This window comes from Anopheles arabiensis, chromosome 3 (assembly GCF_016920715.1).
Source record: "Anopheles arabiensis isolate DONGOLA chromosome 3, AaraD3, whole genome shotgun sequence".
Classification (NCBI taxonomy): domain Eukaryota; kingdom Metazoa; phylum Arthropoda; class Insecta; order Diptera; family Culicidae; genus Anopheles; species Anopheles arabiensis.
Window position 1 is genome coordinate 15,289,572 of NC_053518.1, and position 27,851 is coordinate 15,317,422.

At 43.3% G+C, this 27,851-nt stretch overlaps 1 protein-coding gene across 2 annotated transcripts in view; it reads left to right on the top strand.

Annotated features, from left to right (window-relative positions):
* The window catches only part of LOC120899770 (inositol-pentakisphosphate 2-kinase), a 119,309-nt gene that overhangs the window by 65,436 nt on the left and 26,022 nt on the right, over positions 1 to 27,851 (top strand). The window contains exon 3 of one of the 2 annotated variants that reach the window (XM_040305979.1): positions 8,736 to 9,168. The exons of the other annotated variant lie outside the window; for it this stretch is intronic. The gene's annotated coding sequence lies outside the window, so the exon portion shown is untranslated. The remainder of the gene's footprint in view (positions 1 to 8,735; positions 9,169 to 27,851) is intronic. 2 annotated transcript variants of the gene reach the window in all.

Sequence of the window (27,851 nt, forward strand, 5' to 3'; positions counted from 1 at the left end):
ACCTCTTTTCTCTTGATACTGGCTGGTTAGTTGGTTGGTTGGTTGGTGGTGGCAGCTGGCAAAAGCATGGATCGAATGTGCTTTGTCTCATGATGATCGTTTCCACTGGCCACCCGTTTCACTCCAATCCCGTGCTGTAGGACAAAATGTGCGATCGCTGCGGTTGTTGTGGCGTTCATCTGCCTACGAAGCGTGTAGTGTCGTCGGTGGTATGTGTAGTTCGCCATTTTCAAGTTGCCTGCTATGTTTCGCCTGCATCAATCGCACACATACACACACCCTGATACACGCATTCTGCCCGTTGTAGCATAAAAAGAAATGACACAAATAATGATAAAGTGACAGCGCTTGTAGTGCAAAAAAGGAGGCCAGAGCGGGGAGACAAAAAAACGGAGTAACTAAATAAATTAAGCTCGTATGAAGCGACCGTGCATCGCGGGGCCCGACACAGGGGCATCTCGTTTCGTTTGTCGCTTGCCAAGGGGATGAGAAAACACGATCCCACGGGTTTGAAGGTAGGTTTTTTTCTTCTGCTCGTTGTTGTGGCTTTTTACATTGCTATGTTATTGTGCTGAGGGGGGTAATGTTACTTGTTCGTCTTTCAGTGAAGTTTGTTGCGAAGAAAACAACAGCACCGGCAGAGACGCGACGCGATCAGACAAGCCTGCTGACGGGTGAATCCGGGAATGTTGGTTTTATGACGTCTTATCATGCCGCGTGTCGTGTCTTCTCGAGGCTTCACCGAACAGAACAGAGCACCCTTAGTCTAGAACGATCAAACAAACGGCTGCAGCAATAACCACTTTACAAGTGAAGCAGGCAGGGCGCAGAAAGTAAACAACTTCTTCAGCAGACATTCCTAAAGAGCATCTGACCATATGAGCGTCGCATCTCTCGAACAATCCATAAAAAGAAGAAACCGATCTTAAGCCAACACTACAGCAACCGAAATGGAGACAAGTTTTCTTCCGATTTTTATTGGTAAGAGAATGTTGGGCTTTGAGTGAGAAAACTTTCAAAGCAAACGATTATATAATGAAGCTCATAGTGATGAACCTTCTGGCTGGGACGGCTGGCGGACGTCTTAAACTGGCTCCCTGTCAACGAATCACACTCACAAGCATCATCATCAAGCAGCAGCAGCAGCAGAAGCAGCAGAGGCAGTTTGCCTAATGTCATTAAAGCCAAATCGCCAAATCTCGACTGCTTTTAATGTCCCTTGCGTCCTCCTATCCACCTTGTGGGGAGAACGGGTTGTTAAGGTTCCCAAGTGGTAGCGTCACATTTACGTCGATTTCAGCTAAACTCCATCACACCAAAAACGAACTCCAAGATCTGTAAGCACACGCGCACCAACACACTTGCCTATTGGCCACGAAGGCCATAAAGCCGCGGTGAAGGCTAGCTGGGGTTGGTTTGGTCGGTTTTCGCCAGCATGATGATGATGGTGTGCCCGGTCGTTGACGCTGCGCCGCTGCACGTTCTGTTGTCGAACTTTTATCTATACGGCTGGAAATTCAAATGAAGGTTTTGGAAAACGCAGCGCTCGGCAAGCAGAAGTAGAAAACAAACGCAGGCGGTGGGGTTTGAAATGCTCTGCCTTGCCTTGGGACGTTCAGCTGCTTAAGTAGACACAGCTTAGGTTACGTTATGCAGGTTCAATATCAACAACTGCGTGCAAGTGTTTAGGCTCGAATGGTTCTTAGAAGCATGGTTTGTTGTTATTGCAAAGGCTTTTTTTCTGTAGTTTACATAATTGGTTTGTTTCCAATTCGGAAGGGTGTTTTATGTTATGTAAAGACAATGTGTAGTTGTTGCCTTGAAATTTATTGGGGTATGATTTCTTCAAGATTGCTGGCAAAGAATATGTTCTATAAATGAGAGTATTTTACATTCTGTTTGCCTCGCCATGTTTGTACATTAGTACTGAAATTATGGAATAGTAATCTACATAAATCCTTGATAATCAATGCTTACTGGCTGAGGACTGCCTCAACTACTGAAGATATCAATAATTATTTTACCGCCTGTGTGTGGTTAATTATTAACCAAGCGACTGTTTGATTTCGCTGTTTGTTTACTGAAGACATTGATACAGACACATTGTGGAAAAATTGTTGTATTAGACTATTTTTCACTTTTTTAAACCTTATTACAGCTGATCACTTATATCTACGATCTTTCTGAAATATTGAATACAAACTTCCAGTTGATTGCCTCAAATTTGTTACAGCATGTTTAAAATGATCTTTCTATGCCTTAGCGAAGACTCAACGACGTATTTACGTTCGAAATCACATCATTGCCATGAAGCCACTGAAAATTTAACTCGCCCATCCCAGGTTTTGCGATGGACGTCGTAAAGCGTTGGCAGTCCCAGTCTCCAGTCCACTGGTTCGTAGCAAACGTAGAAAATGTCAAACATACACAGCAATCACTCGTCACGAGTTTGTAACGACGACGAAATTAATCATAAACTGCACCTACCAGCAGCAGTAATAGTAATAGTAGTAGTGGGTGCAGCTGATTGGCAATTGTGGAGCACGCCCTTTTTGGGAATGGAGGTGGTCAGCTACCTTTCGCGAATCCATCCACTAAATGAAAATTAATATGATCGTTTTCGCTCGACCCATGAAGTATTCGCCTTCGTTGCACTCGAACGATGACTTTTCGTTGCCAGGGTGATGATGTTGTGCTTTGTTCGTGACCATCATTAGCTCATCGCCGCTCGGAGACCGATCTGCGTGGCTTGGAGCGGTGGTGGTAGGTCGCGACCATCATCTTCTCTTTCCGGCCTAAAAATAATGTCCACACAAAGAGGGTTCACACGCGCGCGTATGTGGACAGTCAGCAGTGACTGAAGTCATTGCTAAGGAAGTGGTTAATGATAAACTACCGTCGCAAACGGGGGGAGGAAAACAAAAAGATCACATGCGTCTTTTTTTAAGCGCAAAAAGTTCCTTTTTTATCGTTGGGTAACGGATTTTAGTAGTGAAACCGACGAAAACAAAAAAAAAACCAGCCCGAAGGTTGATTGCCGCGCGTGTACGCAAAAGTTTATTAATTTAGGGGCACAACAAAAAAAAACGAAGTCACCACCGCATACAGCAAGAACTGGTCATTATGCGCTGCTGGCAGCGACGAGTACGTGATCATGAGCTACTAACGGCGAGCACACACACACACACACACACACACACACACACACACACACACACACATACACAGAAATACAGAAGGAAGGTTTTGCTTAGTCGAACCTACCCGGTTTCGGAGAGGAGGCCCTTGGATGTGTGGTCGCGGCGACGGCGTCTGGTCATCGGCCTTTTCTTCGTCGCCTGCGGACTCTCACGCCGTTGTGTCATCACGCCAGACCGACACTTAAACTATCAGCAAAATGGCAGCAGTAAAGTGCAATGGCGGTGGAGAAATTGCGAACCGAAAAGCATAAACATAAATAAATAATCGGCACCCTCCCGCTGGTGGATGGCAGAAAATTGGCACCACCACACTTAACCAGTACGCTGCGCACTGCTGGTTTGTTTGTCGTTTTTTTTGTGAAGATACCGAAGTGTGTCCGCAGCACGCATACAAATGTGAGGTTGCAAGTGCGTGTGCAGCAGAACTGCAGAAATGCACCGCAAACAGATAAACGGGCAAATAAAGAAGAAAAACGGGCACTAATAAGCCGGGAAGGCGACATGTTTGTACGTTATCTCTCGGTCGTCCTTCGTACTCTTTCCCGCTGATGTGCCGAATGTCCACACGGGAGGACGGCGGATGAGACCAATTTCCCTCGGCCCGGATGGTGGCTCTGATGGAAGACTGTGTGAAGTCTCGTGGTGTGTCCAAAAAAAGGTGTGTGACGAAGAAAACATTCAAATTGTTCAGGACATGACTGCGCTTTCGTCATGCGTCGCGCTGTTGAAAGTTGACTGCCCGAGGGCGAGCACTCTGAGATGTGCGTGCGTGTTTTGGTTTTTGCGCAGTATGCATTTCATTTCGGAACCGGGGCCCGGTGCTGCATCTGCCAGACGGTGGCAGGCAAATTGCATTTGTTTTGCTCTGGTAATGGGCGTATAGCAGTGTAGCTGGGTGCATTGATGGAGAAGAGGGGGATGTGCGAGTGGTGGAGAAGGTTCCCCGGGACCAAAGATCAATAGCGAAATGGTCGTCAAATGTTTCACCAACAACAACAACAGCTAACTTGGTCAAGGGTGAGAGTGTAGCCATAAAGTTAAGCAGTTTAGCTGCGGACTCGGTGGTAAAGAATGCGTTGGTAATATATTGGCACATCGTAAAACTTAGAGCCAGGGCAATTATAAGCGGCGCGATAATGCATGGTCGTTTCAAAGCTGAAAGCAAGTCAACCTTCTGCTGCATATGAATTATTCGAAACTGAGCTATTTTTAACGTAGGTGGAATACATGAAATTAGTTACAAGCGGAACTCATCTCAGGATACAAAGCGATAATAAATATCGAAAACATTATGTTAAAAACAATAAAAACACATATTCTAGAACGTACGCACCAAGCATTAATAAATAACAATGTGAATGAAATGAAAAAGATAGAAAAGTCAGCTAGCTGCAATCACACTCAGAAAAGTTGTACTACAATTAATAAAAGGTAATGAAAACTTAGTAACTATATGGTGATAGTAAAAAGTATATAAATGCTCATGCAAATAAACGAATTAGTGATATAATATCGAAAATAAATCATAACAGTGAAAAAGAAAGAAGTGAAACTAGTTATACATTAAATACATTTAGCAATACGGCCTTCTCGGACCATTCCTCCTGAATAAAAAAAATAAAAAAGTTAAACATAAAAAAATCCTAAAAATGGAAATAATAATAATAATACTATATAAACTACCTACCTATTCATAAAAATGATATGAAATAAACAAAAGAAGGCGAAGGAGTTGGAACTATGACAAAAAAAAAAACAAAATAATTGAAAATTACGAAGTAACAAATGTAACTGTAGCAGAACTAATGTAATAGCAGTACCATTAGAAGAAACTCATAAAAAGTTTATGATTTTGTTTGAACATTATAGCCTTTTTCAGTGCACGTGTTTTTTACTTAATTATTTATTCAAATTTAACTGTTACTTAAAAACCGTTTTATTATTAGCAATTAATTCTTTTGAAGCGTTCGTTCTACATCGAACAACTTAGCGTATGTGAAAAGGAAATAACTTTACCAACCTTTGAAATGATACGGAAGTCAGCTGTCTCGGTCTACCTACATAAAACTGTTAAATATATGTGTTGCTTATGCAAAACCGCATTCTTGTTCTACTTACTTCGGCCCTCGGATTATGTTTAAAAAAAAACCGGATGGCATAACGTCTTTCCTCTTGCTTTCCCAGCATTTCTTTTCTGCAACCCTTTCGTTAGCTCCATTTCTCTCGCACGCACACACACACATACACTTTTGTTTGTCGGTATCGTTGCTTTTGTTTTTGTTTTTGGTGCAGTTTGTCGATATCTTCAAACCGCCAGCCCCCAACCGCCGAGAAAAAGAAGAAGAAGAAGACGGCTTCATTCCTCACACGAAACGCTTCATTTTCCGGTTCGTGGCGGTTTGTTATTATCAGTGTGCGGCCCCGTTTTGTTTTCGCAATCATCCCTCCCCCCTCCCAGCAGCATAATTGAACCACTCCCGAAACGTATGCAAAAAAGGGAAGGGTAGAAGGTTCTCCGGTTTGGTTTGTTCGTGTTTGGGATAAGAATCGAAGAGGCAAGAATGCGCAGTAGTACGGCAGGACCGAATGGAAGGAAGCCGCAGATAAAAGAATCGTGTTTATTATGTGTGTATGTGTGCGCCCGGCAAGGAACAGTAATAAGAAAAAAAGCGCGCCGTGATGTGGAACGGTAAAATAAAAGGAATCGTTATTACTGGTGCAATCGAAAAGAATGCTTAACCTTCGCTCCAAGGTAACCCCTTCTTATGTGAAGTTTTTTTTTTGGGCTGAGACGGTGCAAGTAAACTCTCCAATCGAACCCTGTAATGGGGTCCGGATGGTGTGGTGTGTATCATTTGCAAAAGTTGCCATGGGAAATGGGCAAATCGTGTGCGGGAGAGAGCCCAACAATTCAGGGGTTTGTGGTTTGATAAATGGACATTAATGCTTTCGCCAGAGACCTATTCTTCCCGAGTTTGTATGTGTGTGTTGGGGGTGTTTTTTGGCATTTCAGTGTGCTACATAGTCGCGATCGAGCTGTTTTATTATAGCGTTCGCTTAACGTTATGGCACATTGAGAGAAAGAAATGATTTACTATTATTATCCCCGTTTGGTCAACGTTCGCACATACTTAAAGGGCATTTCGATGATTTTGTGAGGGTAAAATATAGCTGGTGCTGTGATCTTTACAGGATATAACATAATCTACACTCGTTGGGCACATTTTTAACGGCACTTTCTAAATCCCTGCTCTTTATCAATCGTTGCTGTAATTTGTCGAAAATCGAGAAAAGACCAGAATTATTCTTGAAATAAAATTCCCAACCAAATAATAAATGGAGAACTGTTCGTTGATAGGTTAATAGGTAACTCTCCACGAAACGGTTGTTCGATGGCGAATCTTTATCCTTCCAGCGATTTTATGTAAGTATACACATTAACACTTGTTTATACCGTATGGAAATCACTAAAAACCTTTAAGTGAAAGTTCTCCCATGCTCAGGGATCCCAAAAATATGTTAGAATACCAAAATAAACAGTTTTCTTTGCACCCGTCAAAAGATTTCAAGCATAGATTTGTGCCATCCAGCCTGCGGTGGATGGAAAAAATTGCACAAATAAGATTCTGCTCGGTATTCCGTTGCTTTGGGAGTCGGTGATTTTGACAGAAGTTTACAAGTAGATATCGTTACATCGAAACGCAACTAATGACATTTTAACATGCTTAAAAATTATTTAATTATTCACTTAATGGTAAAATTGTCTCTTTAAAATTAAGAATTCTGAGTTCCGAGTCCCGAATTCGGAGTTTCGGATTCCGCGTTCTGAAATCCTAATTCCTAATTCCCAGTTCCGAGTTCCTAGTTCCTTGTTTAAAAATTTCCCCGACAATAATTGCCAGTGCCAGTTCTTTAACGGACTTTAACGGACGTGTCCAACCTGTTTTAATTCTTCCCATTCTTTGTGGAATTCTGTGGATATCCTGCGACAGCTACAGTAAGTGCAAATGAAGCTCTCATTTATGCCCATTTACCATTAACATTTTTACGAACTGTTTGGTGTAATTTATTCACAATTGTTGGTCTTGTTAAAACTTAAACTTGTCCCGCTTTCGCCCCCGTTTTGCATCCTACCAAAAGTCATATGTTATTAATTATTGAACAACGAGACGTGCATCTGGCCTGGCGCATCGTTTCACGCTTCGACGGTTCGCGTTTCTGCTGCCGGTTGCACTTGCTGCTGCAGTTTTTTTGGGTTCGTTCCGTTTTTACGATCCTGTGTTTCATTTTTGGACCAAGGAAAGTATGTGAATATGTGTGTCTGTGTGTGTGTGTCGGTGTGATGTATTTACGACGCCGAATTGTTTTGTTTCGCCCTTACACTGCTGCAACGACATCCGCCTTGCCCTCCCGGAGGTTTCAATTGCTCAGTGTCTTTTTAATTCAGCCGCACCCGGGCCACCAACCGTCCGAGGTTGCCTTGCGTCACCATATCCGTCACCCAAATGATGAAGCCCAAATTTCACCGGTTTACGGTTTCCGCTGGTGTGGCTGGTTCTTGGTGGTGTGGTGGGTTTGGGTTTGGTTTTTGTCGCTTAAATCGGTACCTTTCGGTACCCGCTTGCCTGAGAACCGAGGCTGACCTGGTACGGGTGAAACGTGACTCTCTGCTGTCCTCTGTCTGTGGCTGTGTGTATGTGTGTAGGTCTGTACGGTCCACTTCCTTTCAAGAAGGTTGTTTTTTACTCCTACACTCCCAGAAGGTATTACTCGTGTGTTTCGGCTGGAAGGTTCTGCCACATATTTTTTGCCTCATCCAAATAAATCACTTTGTATATGTTTTTGAGCACTTGTAGGGTCTCGGAAAATCTGGACCCTGGGCAGGTTTCCAAGTGACGTCGATCCGGGAAAGATTGTCTTCTCAAGATCGAAGATCGGGTCGCTGCTGCTGGCATGATTGTGATCTTGTGTACCACCGTCTTTCCACCAGCATTCGCGTTGGCAGCGTTTCTGAGGTCGAAGATTTGCCCTTATTGCACAAAGGCTTCCTTTCATCTCGCAGCAAAAAGGCTACGGTTCGCTGGCAGAAGAAGCAGAAGTTTTGAAAGATAATCTTCCACCCCGGGCTGGGAGTGGTCGTGGTCGTGGTGGAAGACGACGATGTGTGATGGAGGAATTCCATCTTCCCGGGACACACAGGGACAAGTCGAATGGTTGTAGTAGTATGCATCGTTTGTATGTTGAAGGTTTTTTTTGTTGATGTGATGGTGGACCATTAGTGTGTGTCTGTAAGTTGAAAGATGGTTGGTTTTGTACCGCCTAGCCAGCGCTTAGCTGTTGCCCATCACATCCTACCACAGGTCTGATCACGACTTGCTGGTCGGTTCTGGTAGCTTTCATCAATTTCTCTCTCTCTCTCGTCCCAATAATTTGGTATTCCAGCTGCAGATCCATCCATCCATCCATCCATCCATCCATTCTGTCCATTCTATCCGATTCTTTACTGACGAAGGTATTTCTTGTGTATACTTTCAGCTTTCTCGCTCTCTCTCTGTGTTGGTGCTGCTGATGCTCTCTTGCTTGGCAGGTTGTCTGCCGGCCGTGACTGACACGCAAACCCGAAAAAAGAAACCCAGAGACCTCCGATTCTGGCCCATGCGGATGGAACAAGCGGGGTACGAAAGAAAAGTCGTTCTATAATTTCACATCAGTTTCGGTGGAGTAAAAAATAAGAACCACATCGTCTCCGGGAGAGCTGTGTGTGTGTGTTTGTTCGGTGGAAGAATAAATAAAATTCACCCTGCACCACCCCAATCCCTCCCTTGGAAACGATCCGGTCAGAAGCAGGGGGGCACAGGAGTGTGGCCTCCTCCGGGGAGCGAAGCGAAATTTTCAGCGAGAAGCGAAAACCGGCATAAATTGCGTCGTTAGGAGGCTAAAGTGAACTTCAAAGTTATTACGCAGTGTGGTAAGTATACGGCATACGGTATTGAAGTAAACAGGGAACGCTCTCCGGTGTATGATGGTTTTTTTTCTTGGCTGTTCCTACTCCTCTCCCCGGGGTGTGTGCGTGCGTTTACTTTTGTTTCAATTTGTCTTGCCGTAAAAAGTTGAAGCATTTTGGAGCATTAAAGGTAGTTATTTTTTCTTGACTGGTTCTAGTAAGCGTACACCCGGGCGTTTACATTAATTAAGTTTTAATTGGGAGGTAAATTATGTGCGCATAATCGAAACTGTTCATCAACGCTTTGGGCAGTCTAATTTTGCTCTTGGCCAATGTACGGAAATGATTTCTGTAATGTTTTGGGCACATACTACACAGAGATTTCGGTATGACAACACAGTGTAAAAAGAACATAAAAGTAATGAAGTTAACGTTTTATAGTCAGATGGTGCTATATTGTATCATTTACACAAAGCCTTATATAAATACTAAAATTCTAGAATTCTTGACTAAAGCTAGACTGTAAATAATACAATAGGATCATTATTAAAAATTATTACTATGTTTTTTCACTGTCTCTGAGCTCAAATGTCAACATGAAACTAAAGAGAAAAGAAAGTAATAAATTGTAAATATAAGAAATGTTTTTTTGACAATCAATTGGCTCTTGTAAAGGTCGGATGTGGTTTGGTTCACATCCGGCTCCCGTCTACGTTGTAAGGACCGAATATCCGGTTACGTGGTACAACAAAGTTTAATTAACCACCATGATCAAGTCCTTACCATGACCGTGCATCGTTATGCCAATAAAAGAAAAAAAGAAAATGTAAGTGAGCAATTAAAAAAATGACAGTTGCAAGTAATTTTAGTATTCCTGACAATAGTTGCAATCCATAAAACTTCAAAATAACAGATTGAGTTACACATTTTGAGTTACAATCAAAAGTTGAACCATGTCAATCATTCTGAATACTAATTAATTGAGTTCTGATTGCCCTTTGTTTGATCTTGGCTGTGAAACGAAATTGTTTGGCGAGTTGGCACTTCAATCAAAGCGTAATGTCGATGAAATGCGTGAAGTTCTAAGAATGTAGCTCATTTCAGCTAATGGCTGTTAATCCATCCATAAAAAACACGTTCGACGAGCTCTGAAAATATAATAACTGCTCGGATTGTTTATTATCACATTTTTGGGCAAGCCTTAATGCTTCTAGAATGAATATGATTGTATTAATTGCTCGTTATTTGCAATAATTCCAAAAAAACAGGTGCCTAATCTATTGCCAGAACTGCCACGCACCATCTAATGTGATTTGATCATCATACTAACACAAGACGAGGCGGTCCCGTGGTACAGTCGTCAACGAGAACGACTCAATAACATGCCCGTCATGGGTTCAAGCCTAGCATGGACCGTCCCCCCGTAGCAAGGATTGACTATCCGGCAGCGTGGTAATGAATGAAGTCTCGAAAGCCTGCATAGACCGGCATGTCCGCGTAGAACGTTGTTACGCCAAATAGAAGAAGACTAACACAAGAAATAGTGAAGAATACAAACCCAAGTTACATCCTCTATTTAATATCCCTCTATTTACATCCCGAACAAATATCCCTAGGTCGTTTTCTAACTAATAACAACCGTAATAATTAGCATATTACTGCAAACCAAACTAATAACCATTAGCATGCGAACAATGCAGAATAAGTTTTCTTATGCTTTAAAATGTATCGTCATTTGTATGAGTATCGTTTGTTAACTGATTTATAGCTCCCTTGCGATGTGGAATAGCTTCACGTCGCATTCACTCTGGCTCGTTTTACGATGCGCAACAAATTCTGCTTTAGCTTACAGGAATCCTGAGAACATGGTCAGCATAAACACCGGCTATAAACGCACACACACACAACTCCGAACATACAAACTTGCACCAGACCATGGCCACAAGATCTAGCAACATCCACCCACACCCTAAGATGATGGTTGCTCACGATCTCTTTTGCCACCGCCCATCGATCTGTTGTGGCAACGTCTTTCAATGTTTCAATGTTGCGGCCTCGGTTGCGACCACCGCAGCGGCACAAGCACCAGCAGCATACTTTCTATGGCAATCGAATGCAACGAATCCATTAGCCCACGGGGTTGCGCCAGCTGCATCGGTACTTTTGTTGTTGTACGCCCATTTCCCTAACTCCTCACGTTACCCACCGCAAGACGACGACGTGTGTGCTGTCGGGAGAGAAAACTAGATTGCAATGATGAATACTGCCGGATCTTCGCTGGTCGTTGCCATCCTAGCTTCTCTTGCCGCCACAAGCTTTTTGATCGCCATTCGCCGATCGATTGCTGAACTCTTACCCGTTTAGATCCCTTACTCTTTCTCTCTCCCCCTGTCGGATGAATAAGAGCTCTGTGCGAAACCCACCCGCCCGACCGATATCATCAATCTTGTCGCCATAGAGGCGGTGTCGGTACGCGTTATTATTGCGGGTTTTCTTTCTCGAAAAGGACGCTTCCGTGTTGTGTATGCTGCAAGGGCTTGAACAGGGGCTCCAAGCGCCCTGGAAAAGCGGGGTGTTCCGTATCGGTGAATAATTTCTCCAACGAGCTAAATCATAAACATCCCGCTGTTCTTACCCGCCAAGAGCCGGTTTTAAGAGGCCAATCCGTTGGATCCTGTTTTGCAGCCAATAAATCAATTCCATCTATTTCGCTTCGACACGAAGAAGAGCACTTAAGCGGATGATGGAGGTGGTGGTGGTGGTGATCGTGAGTACGCTGCAAAGAGCAAAGAGCACTGTAAGTAAATCACCTTTCGTCACCTTTATTCCCCCCCCCGCTTCAGGTCTGCCAGAAGGTGTTCGCGGTGGCACGGTACATACCTCTCCGCGCGATCACGATAAGGGCCAGCGCAAAACACCTCTTTTTTGTGGGTCAAGCTCAAACAAAATAGAAAGCATCGTACGATCGTTCGTCGTCGTCGTCCCCTTCGCGCTTTTCGCGGTTTCAGAGCTGCAGCAAGTACATTACGACGGGGCTGGACACAGATTAACCTCCCCCCTTGGGGCCGGCCACCGGGTTGACGGAGTACACAAATCAATAAACAAACTGATTAGCGTTCATCAACAATTGTGCAGCACCGTAACGGAGAGCATGGTGGGCTCGTTGGTGTGGGTTGATTGAGACTGTCGGCCGGGTCGTTTGGATGACAAATCTGTGACTGTGGTGAATGTACCAGAAAAACAGTCGTCTTCGAGAACTTGTACAACACGTTCATCAACGGTAGACTGTTTGAACTGGCAAAGCAAAGAACAGCATGCATCTTGAATGGGATCTTTATATCGTTTTTTATTGCAATCGCTCACACTTCTATGGGAACTATGCGTGGCGAAGGGTATTGTAGACACGTTACCTGCTGGCGTTCTCGCTTACTTATCAATCAGAGGCACTAACATCCGCTTTGGAGCTGTGTTTGAAGGCCCTTGTGAGTTAGTGTCGTGTTGTGGGACAATCACTAATCTCGGTCCTTACATAGTGCATTGCTAACCTCTCCATAAAGCTATAAACGATTGCATTCTTGCAGCGCTAGGGACGATCAATCAATAAAAGATTGTTCAAAACGGGGGATTTTCTGTAATTTATATAACGTCTGGAGGTTTCAAACAAGATTGAGTGAAGGGTCATTAAGAATTGTTCGACACTCACTCGAAAGTTGTATTAAACAAGGTATAGAGCATAATCTTATTATGGAAGGAGATTCTTTAAAAACTCTGTTGATATTATCGGTTTCTTTCAAGTGAGTTCCGCTTGTTTGTTTAGTTTTGGGCATTGAACAATGATGACCTATCCTATTCCGATTTCGACTCGATTTATTTAGAGAAAATGAACTCCAAAGTTAACCGTTTCATACAAATCAACTCAAAAAGATCTTTTACTCGTCATAACAATATACCAATGCTGAGGTGAAATCTTTAATGGAAGGAGCCTCCCATAGGCTCACGGGATCAAATCTGATCTAAATCATAGGAAGTCATCCATTTTGCTTCAGGGACTTAGCTGCTTAGGGCTGTTATTGAAGAGACATAATCCTGTGAAAATTAAAATTATCATGCATTTGGATAGTAACAAACCCTTTTCCTCCAATTATCGAAAGAGTGACCTGACCCAAGGCTCATCTACCATTATACTATGAAAGAGGTCCTCAATCACGACAGGAATCTGCTTTCTTCTATCAGGGTTTTGAACTATTATGTTCCATCCGCAGTGAAATTAACTTGATTTGATTAATTTCTTGATGTAGTTTGATGTATTTACTACGTTTTCAACTATAAAATGCTTTGCAAAACATCTCTCATTTTACTTATGGTGTTGTAGTTGCAATGGTTTTGTATTTTATATACTTTTTTCTTATACATATGTTTTCCTCTACAGCTTTGATGATGGTTATCGTGAATGATCAGCCAGTAAGTAAGTTTGCATATGAGGCTTATACATCGTTTTGTTAATTAATTTGCCTTTGAGAGTGTTGTGCAATGTTGAACCGTCCATTAGCACAGTTCAGCTACCTTGTAGACCTTGTTCAGTTTGATCGATTCAACGCATTGTACTTTCTAGCAAAAAAAAGGCCTTAAAAAAGAACCATTGAAATCCACCGACAAAATGCTTTTCATGTCGGAACAAAAAAGCGAACTCATAATTTTATCGCCACAAACCACCTCGCTTACAATGTAAAGCGCCGGTAAAGCGTTTGCATGAGTTGTCATATCGGTTCGCCATCGCGTTCGTATGACCCTTCCGCCGACATTTTAATGTGTGTTCTTTCGTTTAGCTCGAATGAAGCTCTGCTGTTGCTGTGGATGATGAGTTGCAGAATCAAATCGGTAGTCCTTTTCGCATGAACGTGAGGAGATGACCGTAATCAAGCGGACACAACAGCGCTGCGGATGCGAATCACTTAAGAAAGGGGGAAGTGGCAAGCAGTGACAGATTGCCGCGATCATACGAAGGTGACCAAATAAGCTACGGGGTCGTAATGTCGCAACAACTGCTCGATCGAATGTGTGAATTACGCTGATAATTTGCAACAATTTACCAATGTGTCAATCTGCCACCACTCCTCACAATGTCACCAATTCCTTTATGCATGAGTATACAGAGGAGTAAATAAAACAGAATAGGAAAAGGCCACCGTGTGGGGTGCGTACCCTTCTCCTGCTTTTTCGAACGATGACCGTACTAGGGGTATTGGAGCTTATTGGAAGAAATTTACCTTTTGAGCTTCCCCACGTCAACCACAAAGTGACAGTTTCCGTGCCGGGCTACATCTCGGACAACGAAGTCCCCTGCAAGGGTTGCCACAAGATAAGGGTGTCCTCTGTTGTGGCTTTCCTGTCACCTCAAGCAGATTCGCGATTGTGTAAGAGCCTGTTGCAGTGAGTTTGCTGCCCGGGACCTCTGTCTCCTTCTTGTGCAGGTATCGAAAACTTTCTCCCAAGAGTGGTGTGCCTGGTGGGGGACTAAAGGTTTGGCAGGGGACGTTAAACTTTCTTGCATGAAATTTATTCAAATCGCTTGCGCTTTACAATGAGCGATATTTTTTGGGCCGCAAAAATTAAAAGTTGGGCTTGGGTTTTGGGAAGTTGGATAACCGTTTGTTTGGGGGTTCAATGATCGTTGAAATGGGGGAACAAAGGATCCTGTGTTCGTGGGGCAGGATTACACAAAAGGCTCATGACGTGTATTTGTTTGTAGTTTTGCATTAAATGTATAAATTAAATTTTGGTTTCGTGTTATTAAATACTGCAAATTGGATTGCTTAAAAACAGAAAGATGCTATTGATGTTTTAAAATTTGTATTTAAATTATATTAAGACCATTATTAATGAATGTTTCCTGGTAGAATAAAAACAAACAAGCCCACATAAAGTGCAACTGCACAAGAGGGACAAGAAAACAAGAAGTGAAATCGCATGAGTGCATATGCACCCTGTGCCGTGCTGTTTTAACATTTGCATCCGAGTGCTGGACCGTAGGCAGCTAATCACAAATCTAGCTTTAACCCCACACAAGCCTCCGTGTTCCCGTTGCATGGTTTGTGGTGGATTTATTTTCTCCCTGAACCTCTTTCCTGCTAAATAGATTTGCGTTTGCGATACTGACAATTTGTGTGTGTGGTTGGCTGATTTGTGGCAGCAGGAAAGGAAAGCAAGGCCCATACGTGTCTTACTGGCGGTGATCACCCACGGGGAAGGATTGCATATGCAGTAGTTTGTGCCCTCCTTACGTTCTAGCCCGTGCGCATACATGCGCTGGTCAGTAAAATCCATTCCTGCTGCTATTGCTGCACATTTAAGGAACGAGGTTACGGCATTAATTCTATTCTGCCCGGGCTAGATGAAACGCGCTGATTTAGGTACACAGTCTCTAAGTAGGGTTTAAGTACACAGGAAATGATGATGATAAAGCCCTAGATTATCTCTCCATCTTGGTTTATATAAACTGCCCGTTTTGCAATAACAATTTTCATTCATTTTCGAATAAAAGAGTCATCTAATAGTATCGTGTGTGGGACTGGGCGACAAGAATGTGCGTTTAAATCTGAATTCGAACCATTGCATTTGAAATCAAACATCCTGATTGGTAAATGGTTTAATCTTGTTTGATGACCTGTCTGCGGCTAACAGCAACTGATTCGTTTTAAACATATTAGGACTTGAGAACTAAGGTAATAATAATAATGAAAGCATGATCGGTTATCTTATATTATTTAAATTATCTCAAACACTGCGTGTTCTGTCAAAGCATTTTATCTAATCATAATTCATTAAGATGAGGAAATTTTCTTTTACTTAATGTACAACAATATAAAACGTTTCCAAAAGTGCGAAAACTAAACAGTTACGCTTTCTGCCATAAATAAAGATCACAGCTGGTCAAAAGATAACAGTATTTAAAACTGAAAAAGGTATCCAATAATCATAGATATCGTATTGTGCATGGAGGAGACTCTGTTTTACAAAAATTGCAATAAGTTGTTAAAAGTTGTCCCAAATTAAGACTATCACAAAACTGTTATATGTAAGGTTAATAAAGATTACTATGAAATTAGTCACTTTTGTTTATGTTACTAATCAAAATACGTTAGTACTAAAGAATGCTGACTAAGCGCTTTATATTATAACAACAGACTGTCAGAGTAATAGTTCGTTTTACGAATTCCAGACTATCCTAATTCCTAGACGATAACAGGTACAATATTTAGTAAATCTATATGTCCAGTAGTGTCGTCTACGTTTGTTAAGGTATTGTGTCAGCATCCATTCAGTAGGAGACATAACAGAGAGTTGAATAGTAGCATCAAGTGTGGAATAGAACCATGAAGAGTAACCAAAAACCAAGTATCCTGGTTGGCAACTTGGTCATAGCTTGTACATTAATGTTTGTATTTGGGAGCAAATTACAACATACTTTTACATAAAATTTTAAAGATGTTAGAAAACTGTACACAAACATCAATTTATTGCCGTAATGTTAGATTAATTAATCAACCCTGTTTAACACCGAACCTGCCATGAACCAGTTCTCAACAAGTGCTGTTTAAAACCTCAAGCACCGCTACCCATTCAACATATTAATCTGTTACCGTAAAAAACACACATCTGCCTATTGTGCTTTATCGTTCTAGATCTCCCGAGTAGGTCTACTACTACGGCACGCTAACTCTCCCGTGCTAGTTATCTAGCGGCTGGTGCTTGTGCTTGATTAACAGCGCCAGAAATACATCGCACCAGCGTGCTGGGCTGGTAGGTCGTTGGCGGGAGGGAGGGGGCCTTAACTCAATAGAGCTTATTGATTTTAATTCTGAACTTTGCACGATCCATTACCCTTCTATCGTGCCACGTAGGGCCTCTCTGCCTGTGTCTTTCCACCTTCATCATCCTACCCGGTCGGGGGGGGGTAATCGCACACTGCTATGCCTAAAGCAGCAAAATCCAATCGAGAGAGGGACCTGGCAATCGCGCACAATTGGATTGCGAATGCAATTTCGTGAGTGCATGGTGCAGTTACCGCGCTGCCCCTTCCTTTCCGCTGCCGCTACATCGCGTGTCTTCTTCCCTTCCTCCCTCTTGTGGGTTCATTCTTGATTCGCCTGCATCGCGATGTTCCTGTGGCTGTTTGTCTGCCTGTCTGACTGTCTGGCCCCGGTCCCGGTTTGTCTATTTGTCTGTCGACGGGTTTGGGGTGGGTTAGTTGGTGTTGAAAGTGGCAAAAATATATAAATCCCCCGTTTTGATTCTTCCTCTGTCTATGTGTGTGTGTCTGTCTAACATTTTCTGGCAGTGTGTGTGTGTGTGTTGGACATCAGGACACACAGGGAGGAAGCGACCGGTGTTTTTTTTTTTTACTTGCACGATTGGCGAAATATGAAACTTGTGCTTAATTTTCCCAGGTGAACGGCAAAGTGTGTTGGTATGTGTGGCATGGTTCACAGACAGCATAATGCGGGAGGGAGGGTATCACTGGCAGGCAGCCCGAGGACACACTCGAACCCGGTCGCTTGACACTTCACCTTGGAGTGTGCGCTTGTTGTACCGATCGGAGTGGGCCGCGTGTGTTCGTGCGTTCCGAAGTTCCGAACTCACGCAGCAGAGAGAAGGGGGAGCCTGGTGGTGATGTAGACAAACATGCCGGCATTATTTGACTTAACGGTACCAGCAACGCGCGGGTCATCCATTGATTCAGTTCCGTGTGTTTGTGTTGGAGACTGTGCAAGAAAAAAATCGTACTCTCCACAAAACACCTTCGGCGGCATAGGGTGACTAGCGACTGTATGCTGTTCGCGTACCAACCGTTACCGGACCGGTGTGTGCCGTTTTGCGCACCTTGGCAATGCCGAACGGTCGCGAACTGGGAAGAATAGCGATTTTACTTCCGTGGCGCTATACTTCTTGGTTGCTTTTTTGCCCACTACCAATATAGAACATCGTGAGCGGAACAGATGTGCGAAGGTTAGATTGGCGGAAGATTTGCGGTGCGTTTCGACGATAGAAGAGACATATTTTTAAAAGCAGCGCTCTCTTGGCTGAGAGTCAGGAAGCAATAATCATCTATCAACGACTTGTGTTCGAATGTTTTAAAGAATGATGGATTGCTTCTGATGTCTGCGGCCGTTTTCTTTAACGGTTAATAATAAATCTCTCTTAACTACTTCCACTAAAACGTTCCATCTTGCCGGCTCATTACAGAACCATGCAGTACCATTTAATCAATTCCCGCATGTCTATCCATCAGTCAACGGACATGGAACAGTACTTTACTCGCATATCAAACTCTCAGACTCCCGGAGCAGAGCACACCCGTAGATGCATCGCCAATCACATCAGAGGCTAACACACCCAATGATGACCTCGTCGTCAATCTGGTGAGCTGCATTTATCAGCATCATCCGCTTCACTGTGTCCTGGCCCCTGTTGTTGTGGAAGAGAAAGCCGGAGCTGGTGGCTTGACGCTTGCTCCAGCAAAGGTCATGTACGCGAGCGGACTGATAAGAACGCCGATGCAACAACTGCGATGAGCTCCGCCGCCCCCCAGAGGTTGGATTGGGGTAGTTAGCTGCTGATGGTACTTGATTGGTGCGCGTTTCCTTCGGTGTCCTTCTGATAGACGTTGTGCCAGATTGTTCAAGACGTTGTGCCTACAATGTTGGAAAAACAGTTTCGGACCAGTAGAGCGCTCTCTCGCTTTCTCTCTCTGTTTTCGGAAAGTCGCTATCATCATCACAGTAAATCGTCATCATCTTTCGAGCTAAAATTGGAAGCTGACCATACGAGTTTGAACTTGTTCTTGAGTTGGCTGCTTATGTGGGTATTCTAACGCGTGTCGAGCAGGCGTGACTAACTGTTCTAAGATGGTGCATGTCGATGACACGTATGGTAGAGCCGTATTCTCTCGCGTGCAACACATTTTAGGCATAAATGGGGTATTTCTTAATTTGATGCAGCTAATTCTGTAAATTTTAGAAACAGCATCATAACTAAATGATTTTAAACACGAATTGTGAAACCAATAAGACATTACGACCAATCATCAGCGTTCTCGATAGTTTGTAAATGGCAATTCAGAAGTCCACATAAGAAATCATTATAGTTTGACAGTGTTAAACTGTTACTAATATCAACCTAAACTATACTTTATTTGATTAATAGATCCCCATTAGTATACGTGTAATATTTCATGACTGTTATTCGGTTGAATCAGCCCCAACAGCAATTTCCGAAGCGGTTACAGACGGTTCTTCTTTCGAACGTGACGTGTCAGCCTTACATTAGCTAATTTTTACAGCTAGCCAAGAGCAACTTCGACGGGCATGACTTGGACCCCCAGTGTTCAGAACGCTCTTGCAGATCAGGGCACAGTTTAGTGAACTCTCGCGGCCTGGGATTCCGCGCTGATGACGCTGACAAAGTGAAAGAGTTCGCTTCGCCCCAGTTGGAACTTTCTAACGCTTTGCCTACGATTCGTCGCTTTATTTTTCCATAGAAAATCGTTCAAAAAAGAACAGACGGAATAGGGGTTGAAGTAGAAGCGGAGGGGTTGTGATAGATTGTGCCAGTGTGTATGCAAACTGGAGTGGGCCGGAAAGCTAAACGCGATCCTAGCACTGTAGACCAAAAGCACACCCCGCGGCGCTGTGGAGCTTGATGGCGGCTTCTTTCTGCCCTTACCTCTCTAAACTTCTCCCCTTCTCTTTCCTTCTGGCTCATCTATTGGTTTTCCCTTCCATCGGTGCACCAACACATACACACACACATACACAGCTAGTTGATAGAAACACTGCGATGGCTCAATCGCACCTCAACCATTCCGCGCGATTCGTGTGTCAGCTTTTAGCGAGGTTAATGTATTCCTGTCGCGCTCTGCTTTCGCATTCAAAAACAACACCCCGATTGGGGCTGCAACACACACAGAGAGAGACACAGAGAAACACATGCACACACGCGGGGATTAACCGGCAAAAAAAGCCGATTGAACAATGGTCGATCTATTATAAAGAGGCGCGCGTGTGTGTGTATTTGTGTTTTGAATTCGATTGCCTGCCCATTATTTCATAGCCCTTGTTCTTTGCGTTCCCGTTTGTTGTTTTACTAGTCTTCTTTCTTCTGATTTATTTCACTACAATTGCCTAACCGGGGATGTCATCCCCTATGTGTGTGTGTTTGCTATTTATGCATTCGTTTTTTTTTCTATTTTGGCTTGTGTTTTGTTTTTCCTTCCATTGCTTTGTTGTGTTGTTGTTTTTGTTATGTGTTTTTTTTCACTGTATCCGTTCTAATTTTGGGAAACTTTCGGTCATGTCAGTTAGTTCTTTATAAGTATTCTTTATGCACCCGATTTTTTTAATTTTGTTAGTTAGGTATGTTTGTTTTGGGGTCTTTTTAATTTACTTTTAGTTTACTTTTTCTGTTCCAAGATTTTATTTTTGCGTTTGTTAAATTTTTCTTTTTTTAATTTATGGATGGGATTTTGTTTATTTCTTTATTATTGAATTTATTATCATATCTTTATTATTTGCTTTGTAAGATGAACAAAATTTGATAACTGGAGAATTATCAAAAGTGTGAGAAGCTTTGTTGTGAGAATTTAATTTTATTAAAGTAACGCAAACGATCTTTACAGGGTTTCTCACGATTTATTGGTTGGTTCCCATCAATTTTTGGTGGGTTCCCATGTTTGTTTGGTGCGTTCCCACGATTTTTTGGTCGTTTCCCAGAATTTTTTGGTGCAATTGTATTGATGTCCAATCGGAAAATACCAATAAATTATGGGAACGAACCAAAAATCTATGGGATACGACCAAAAAATCGTGAGAACGCACCAAAAAATCATGGGAACTGACCAATAAATCGTGGGAAACCCTGTATAACTAAAACATACTATGAACCAAGTAAAACATAAAAAAAATATGCATAAACAAATAAAAACGAACAAAAAAACTAGAAAAAATACGAGATAAAATAAAAAATAAGGCTTAATAAATATGTCCTCTAATTGAAAATCACCATGGACAGTTCATCACTTGTCACTCATTGCGGCTGGTTGTGCTTTCTCACTCTGCTATTTCCAAGTTGATTTTTTACCGCGATTTTCTTGGTGTTTAAGTGCTTGAACTGTTTTAGTTCGGTTAATTCGCACTCGCGCGTTCACGTATCACAAATTTGTGCGGCACCTGTGAATTTGTACGGTTCAACAAATAAACATTGCGATCCGCCTGCGGTTGTTGTGACCACTCACTGTGCTATTTTGCGATGGCGTCCGTGATCTGTAAGAAATGTGAAGGTGCTATTAGCAACGATCCAATTCCGTGCTTCGGTCTGTGTGAACACTATTACCACGATAAGTGCATTGGACTTTCAACCCCGCTCCTGCGTGATTTTAAGAAGTCACAAAATTTATTTTGGGCTTGCGCGGATTGTGCTCAGCGTTTGCGGGCCGTTGACACTTTACGCTTCTCGCACGGCCTTTCTCGTGATGCTGCCTACCTGTTGGAATCGTTGCAGTCCGATTTCCGTGATACCTCACGTTCTGTGCAGGCGACATCAGCTGGCTTGCGACTTGAACTTTCCTCTTCACTGGATTGTTTTAGAAACGAGATAGCTTTGATGAAACAGGAATCAGCATCGTCAATTCGTTCCGTGAAAGATTTCATCGACTCACTTACTGCTTCTCACTCAATGGAACGCAACTACTCACAGGCTCCACTACTCACAACGCTTGATGAAGTTAAGCATGGCATCAAGGGGCTTGATCTCATGCACCGTGAGTTTCTCACTTCCTTCAACTCACTAATGAACAAGCTCAACTCTCATCTTGCTACGCATACTACTACATCGAGTGCTCACCATTCCGCGATTCCTGCTACGCACTCAACGACCACGAATCCAGTTGCGGCCTCTAAGCTCACCCATCAAGCTGTTGGTGAGAATCCTTCCAAACGTCGATTGATGGATCGCTCTCCCGACTCGTCGCCTACCAATACCGCTACACGCGCTATGCTGTCATCGGGTACAGGGTTGTCCTACAACAATATTACGACCGTTCCTGAACGCCCACGCCGTACTTGGGTCTTTATCTCCCGTATTGCTCCTGATACTCCGATTGAAGCGATCCGTGAAATGGCCTGTTCCAACATAGGGACAGACGACATCTTGGTATACAGCCTTGTACGACGTGACCGGGATCTTTCTACGCTCTCCTACGTATCTTTTAAAATTGGTGTACCGGATTCGCACCGGGCTATTGCTTTGGCTGCTTCAACCTGGCCTCGCGGGATCTCTTTTAAGGAGTTCATCGACCTTAATCCCCGCTCCGTCAATGTTTGGCGACCCACTACTGCAGCATCCCATGCACCTTCTGCGCCTGTTACCCGTGAATCGGATCATCATTCATCGCCACCTTCTATCAACCACACGACACAACTGCGAAACGCTGATTTCACTATTTCGCCCGATCATGGTCCTATGAGCTTGCCTTATACGCAGTACTTTCAGCAAGCGTAAACCGGCTGATCCGGCTGAAGATTTTCATGAACTACCGACTTTACCCGAATTGATGGAAGCTAACCCTGCATCTAATACACACAATCCGTCTGACTCTCTTCCGCCGTTAATAACTTGCAGCGAGAGCACTCCCGGCGCATCTCGCTCTCTCATTCCTTCGATCGATCGACTAAACATCTACTATCAAAACGTAAGAGGATTGCGCACAAAACTAGACGAGCTACGCCTCTCTCTATCTGAGCTTGATATGGATGTGTTGGTGTTAACTGAAACATGGCTCGATGGCTCAATTCCGTCCTCTCTTATCTCGGAGGATGCGTATGTCATCTATCGCTGCGACCGAAATTCTCTCAACAGTAACCGTCGCCGTGGTGGTGGTGTACTCATTGCCTGCTCTTCCGTGCTGAACACGTCAACTTTATCACTGCCGTTCGACTCGCTGGAGTCTGTTTGGACAATTGTTAAGCTTCAAAACCTTGCAATCTATATCGGCGCCGTTTACATCCCACCCGATTTGCGTTCTTCCGAAGTAGTCCTTGACGTTTTACATGAGAGTGTTAGTTTCGTTGCTGGCAAACTTAAACCAAATGATCTTATGGTGTTACTTGGTGATTTTAATTCACCATCACTCTCCTGGCAACCGTCGGCATCGTGCGTTAATCAGTTCATTCCTACTGGTGTATCTCGTGAAAATGTTTCTCTGCTTGATGGAATGTCGGTAAACGGTTTGCTGCAATTATCCGGCATAAAAAATATACGCGGAAGACAATTAGATCTTCTATTTGCCAATGCTGCCTTCTTGGAGTGCTGCTCCCCCGTCATAGCTTCACCTGTTCCACTCGTCGCGCTAGACAATCATCATCCTGCTCTTGAGACAAGCGTGCTCCTTACGCACTCTCGCCCTGCATCCTCCCAACGAATACCTACGGCTCGTATGTTCAATTTTAGGAAAATGGACTACCAAAAGCTTCATCGTATATTAGCCGATACCGATTGGTCCTTTATTGATGCTGACTGTGACATAAATCAAGCTGTAGCAGCGTTTACTAATGTAATCACATCCGCCTTCCCTTCCTGCTGTCCTCACCTTAAACCCGCTCCTAATCCTAAGTGGTCGAACAGAGCTTTACGTCTATTAAAATCGGACAAAAACCGCGCTCAACGCGCCTACCGTTTAAATAATACTTTACACAATCTTTGTGTATATAAATATGCGGCTAAGGCTTATCGTCTTCTTAATCGCCATCTGTATCGTCGCTACGTTAGGCGTCTTCAAATGCGCTTCACTATTGATCCTGGGTCATTCTTTCGTTTTGCGAACTCTCGGCGAGGCTCTGCTAGCCTTCCATCCACCCTGTTTCTTGATCTGTCCTCTGCTACGTCCAATCCTGATATATGTAACCTGTTTGCCAAACATTTCTCTAGTGTATTTGTCGATCCTAGTACTTTTAAGGTTCCTTTGGACGTAGGCTTGTCTTACACGCCCTCTGATGTGATATCATGTAATTCAGTCGTTGTAAGTGAAAGCCTAGTAAAATCCGCTTTATCCAAACTTAAAACTTCGTTTTCACCAGGCCCCGATGGCATCCCTGCCTGTGTTTTGAAAAAATGTGGCAATACCCTCACTCCTATTCTCACTCGTCTTTTTTCTCGCTCGCTTAGTGTAGGGATTTTTCCTAGTCAATGGAAACTAGCTTGGCTTGTTCCCATTTATAAGAAAGGTGACCGCACACTAGCATCAAACTACAGAGGCATCTCTATTATTTGTGCGTGTTCTAAAATCCTCGAGTCAATTGTCCATTTATCTGTAATGCCTTGTGTAAAAAATTATATTTCTACGGAACAACACGGCTTTATGCCCAATCGCTCAGTGTCCACCAACCTAATGTGTTTTTTGTCTTCTCTATATCACTATCTGTCTAGTGGTAAGCAAGTAGACACTATCTATACCGATTTCAAAGCGGCATTTGACAGTATACCTCTATCATTACTTGTTGCTAAGCTTCGAAAACTAGGTTTCGGTGGCTCTATATTGCCGTGGTTCAACTCCTATCTTGAGAATCGTTCATATGCAGTTAAAATCTGTGGCTCTTTCTCTGAATGTTTTCTTAGTTCTTCGGGTGTCCCTCAAGGTAGTGTCCTTAGTCCCTTACTGTTCATTCTCTTCCTCAATGACTGTACTTCGATCCTTCCTCCTAACGGCTTCTTGCTATATGCGGATGACGTTAAAATTTTTCTTCCTGTATCTTCTACAGCTGATTGTCTAGTCCTTCAATCCTGGCTCTGTAAATTCTCTACATGGTGTGCTTCTAACGGTTTAGTCCTGTGTCCTGAAAAATGTTCTGTCTTGTCTTTCTTCCGATCTTCTACAAGTATAACTCATGCTTATAGTGTCTGTGATGCCCCTATTCCCCGTGCGTCCTTGTCTAAGGATCTTGGCGTCTTCTTTGACCCGAGTCTTTCTTTCAAGGAGCACACGGACTATGTCATCAACAAGGCCAACAAAAGTCTTGGTTATATTTGTCGCATGTCCACTGAAATTCGTGATCCTTTTTGTCTTAAGTCCCTTTATTGTTGTTGGGTCCGTTCCGTACTGGAATATGCCTGTGTCATCTGGTCTCCTGTTCAACTATCTCTGCTCCAAAGGATTGAGAGGATCCAGAGACGTTTTACAAGGATCGTATTTCGTAGGTCGCTGGGTCATCACTCTATTCCGCTTCCTTCGTATGACGATAGATGCACTCTATTAGGCCTTGCCAAGTTGGAGCACCGCCTCTCGGTTGCTCAGGCTTCTTTCGTCGCTGGCATATTGCTCAATACGATTGATACTCCTTCACTTCTGTCGCGCTTACATTTGTATGCACCTTGTCGCACCTTACGTTATCGTTTTCGTCTCCAGTTACCTATATGTCGTACACGTTTTGCTCGCAATGAGCCTTTTGTAAGAGCTATGACGTCTTTTAATAGTACTTCTGATCTGTTCGATTTCAACATATCCTATACTGTCTACCGATCCCGTCTTCGCTCCTTTTCCGTACCATAAACTCCTTCCAACTCCTTCGTGAATAATTGTATACTATAGTCAGTAAGCACTATTGCTGTAACCCAACGTGGCCGAGCAATTAATAAAATAAATAAAATAAATAAAATAAAATAAATAAATATCAATATACTTTAACCATTGTTGTATGTATTATGGAAATCGGTGAAGCGATTTGTTTGTATCGTGTAATCCGTTCGACTCCATTAACAGCAACAAAGGTCGTTGCAACCTTAGGGCCTCCGAAGTCCGTCCAAACCGACCCATGCCATCACGGGCTGTCGGGATCTGTAAAAGGCTATCCCATGGCCTATACCGAACGAGGGGTTCGATCGCCAAATGCGGGGCGGCCTGCAACTACCCCCTACACCCTTCACCGTTTTCTACCAGCACTACGTGTGTACTAATTCTATTGCGTAGCAACGTGACTTCGTTTTTGTTGTTTTAGAATATTTTGAATGTGTTTTGTGTGCGCACACACTCCTCCCATTTACAGCCTTCTGCCTTTGGAGAACAAAAAAAATGGTGCCGATTTCTACATCGCGATGCAGAATTTGCAAGTATAAGGAGGGCGGGGAGGGGGAACATCTCCTCCGGCGGGGTTTGCTGCGTAATGCATCTGGCAGCGCTGGGAGATGAAAATGAAATGAATAAAATTCCAATTCCAACCGTGTGTACTGCGCGCATCGGGCAGCACAATAAAGATGGCGGGATGGTATTGTACCACCCCGCGGTATTGGCGTAAGCATCCAAACCAAAGCTTACGCGGGTGAATGAGTTAGCAGCAGAGCGCGTACATGAATTAATGAACTCTGCGGATGGGTTTGCTGGCATTTGTGTTGTGAAACAATATTTTATTCATACAACGTACCGGTACCGATGAACTCCCGCCGGGGAGCGACTACACACACGGTTTAGTGCTAACCAACGGGCCAACGGAGAGCGGCCCGTCGTCATCAACGCCGCAGCCCCGATGCCTGCCAGCCATCTGGTGAGTTGTGAAGCGCACAAAATTTTGCACAATTCAAATATGTTGAGAATAGCGTCGCAAATTCACCCACCCACCCCACCCCCCTGCCAGAGGTGGAGGTGGTGATGCACCTAAACTCTCGCGGCGGGCACATCTATCACGCAGTGAAGAATGGTGAAAATGCACACCGGCTGCGAAATTAGTTCACATTCAAATTATCATCCAAAGTTGGGCGCAGCACTTAAACAGCACGGCGTCTCGTCGCATTGCTAGTAACTTCTACGGTTTGTGGTTTATGCATTGTCTTTCTTTTCATTAGCACTTTGTTGTGTGGAAGATGGCTAGGAGAAAGGTGACTCGGTGATGCATCATTAAATACATTGAAATGGCAATTACTAACTCCAGGAGAAATGAGGTGCAATTGTTAGGTAATAATAGGTGTGTTGGCTTATTTTCGGCAAGTTTTTTGTTTGTTTATTTTGTTTTTAAATGTTTTTAGTGTTCTTTGTTCTTGTTTTGTGGTTAGTTTTGTTTCTGTTATATTTCTTTTATTTCTATAATACTTTTTTCATTGTTCCATTAGTTCTTTATTTTTATGTTGTCCTTCATATATTGTTACTTGTTATACTTGTTATTACTTTCTCATGTAATGCTTCTTTTTTCATATTTCTGCCCATTCCTTTGAATCGTCGCTAGACATTCTTCCATGCTTTTTTAACTCCACCTCACGGAGAACAATGGCGTGTACTGCTGTGCTTGATGTTGATGTTTTCTTTCTCCAAAGCAATGCTGAAAACATCGATAATCGGTGCACCAAACGCATTCATCAAGCCAGCCCCCCCAGCCCAGCCCCCCTCATCTGAATTGCGAAACATCCTACAATTTTTTCTCCTTTTGGATTGCGAGAGACGGGCGGGGCCGGTTGTGATTTGCATTCGTGCTAAAGAGAATTTCAATTTTCATGCTAATTCTTGATGAATGCTATCGAAAATCACTCATCTGCATGCGCTGCGGCTATTCAGTACACTTACAATAATATGCAAAAAAGGTAAAACCAAGCCAGCCAGCCAGCCAGCCAGCCCTCCAGCGCCCATTCATATACAATACATCACCTGAATAGGGGTTGTTGCAGTTTGTGTGGAT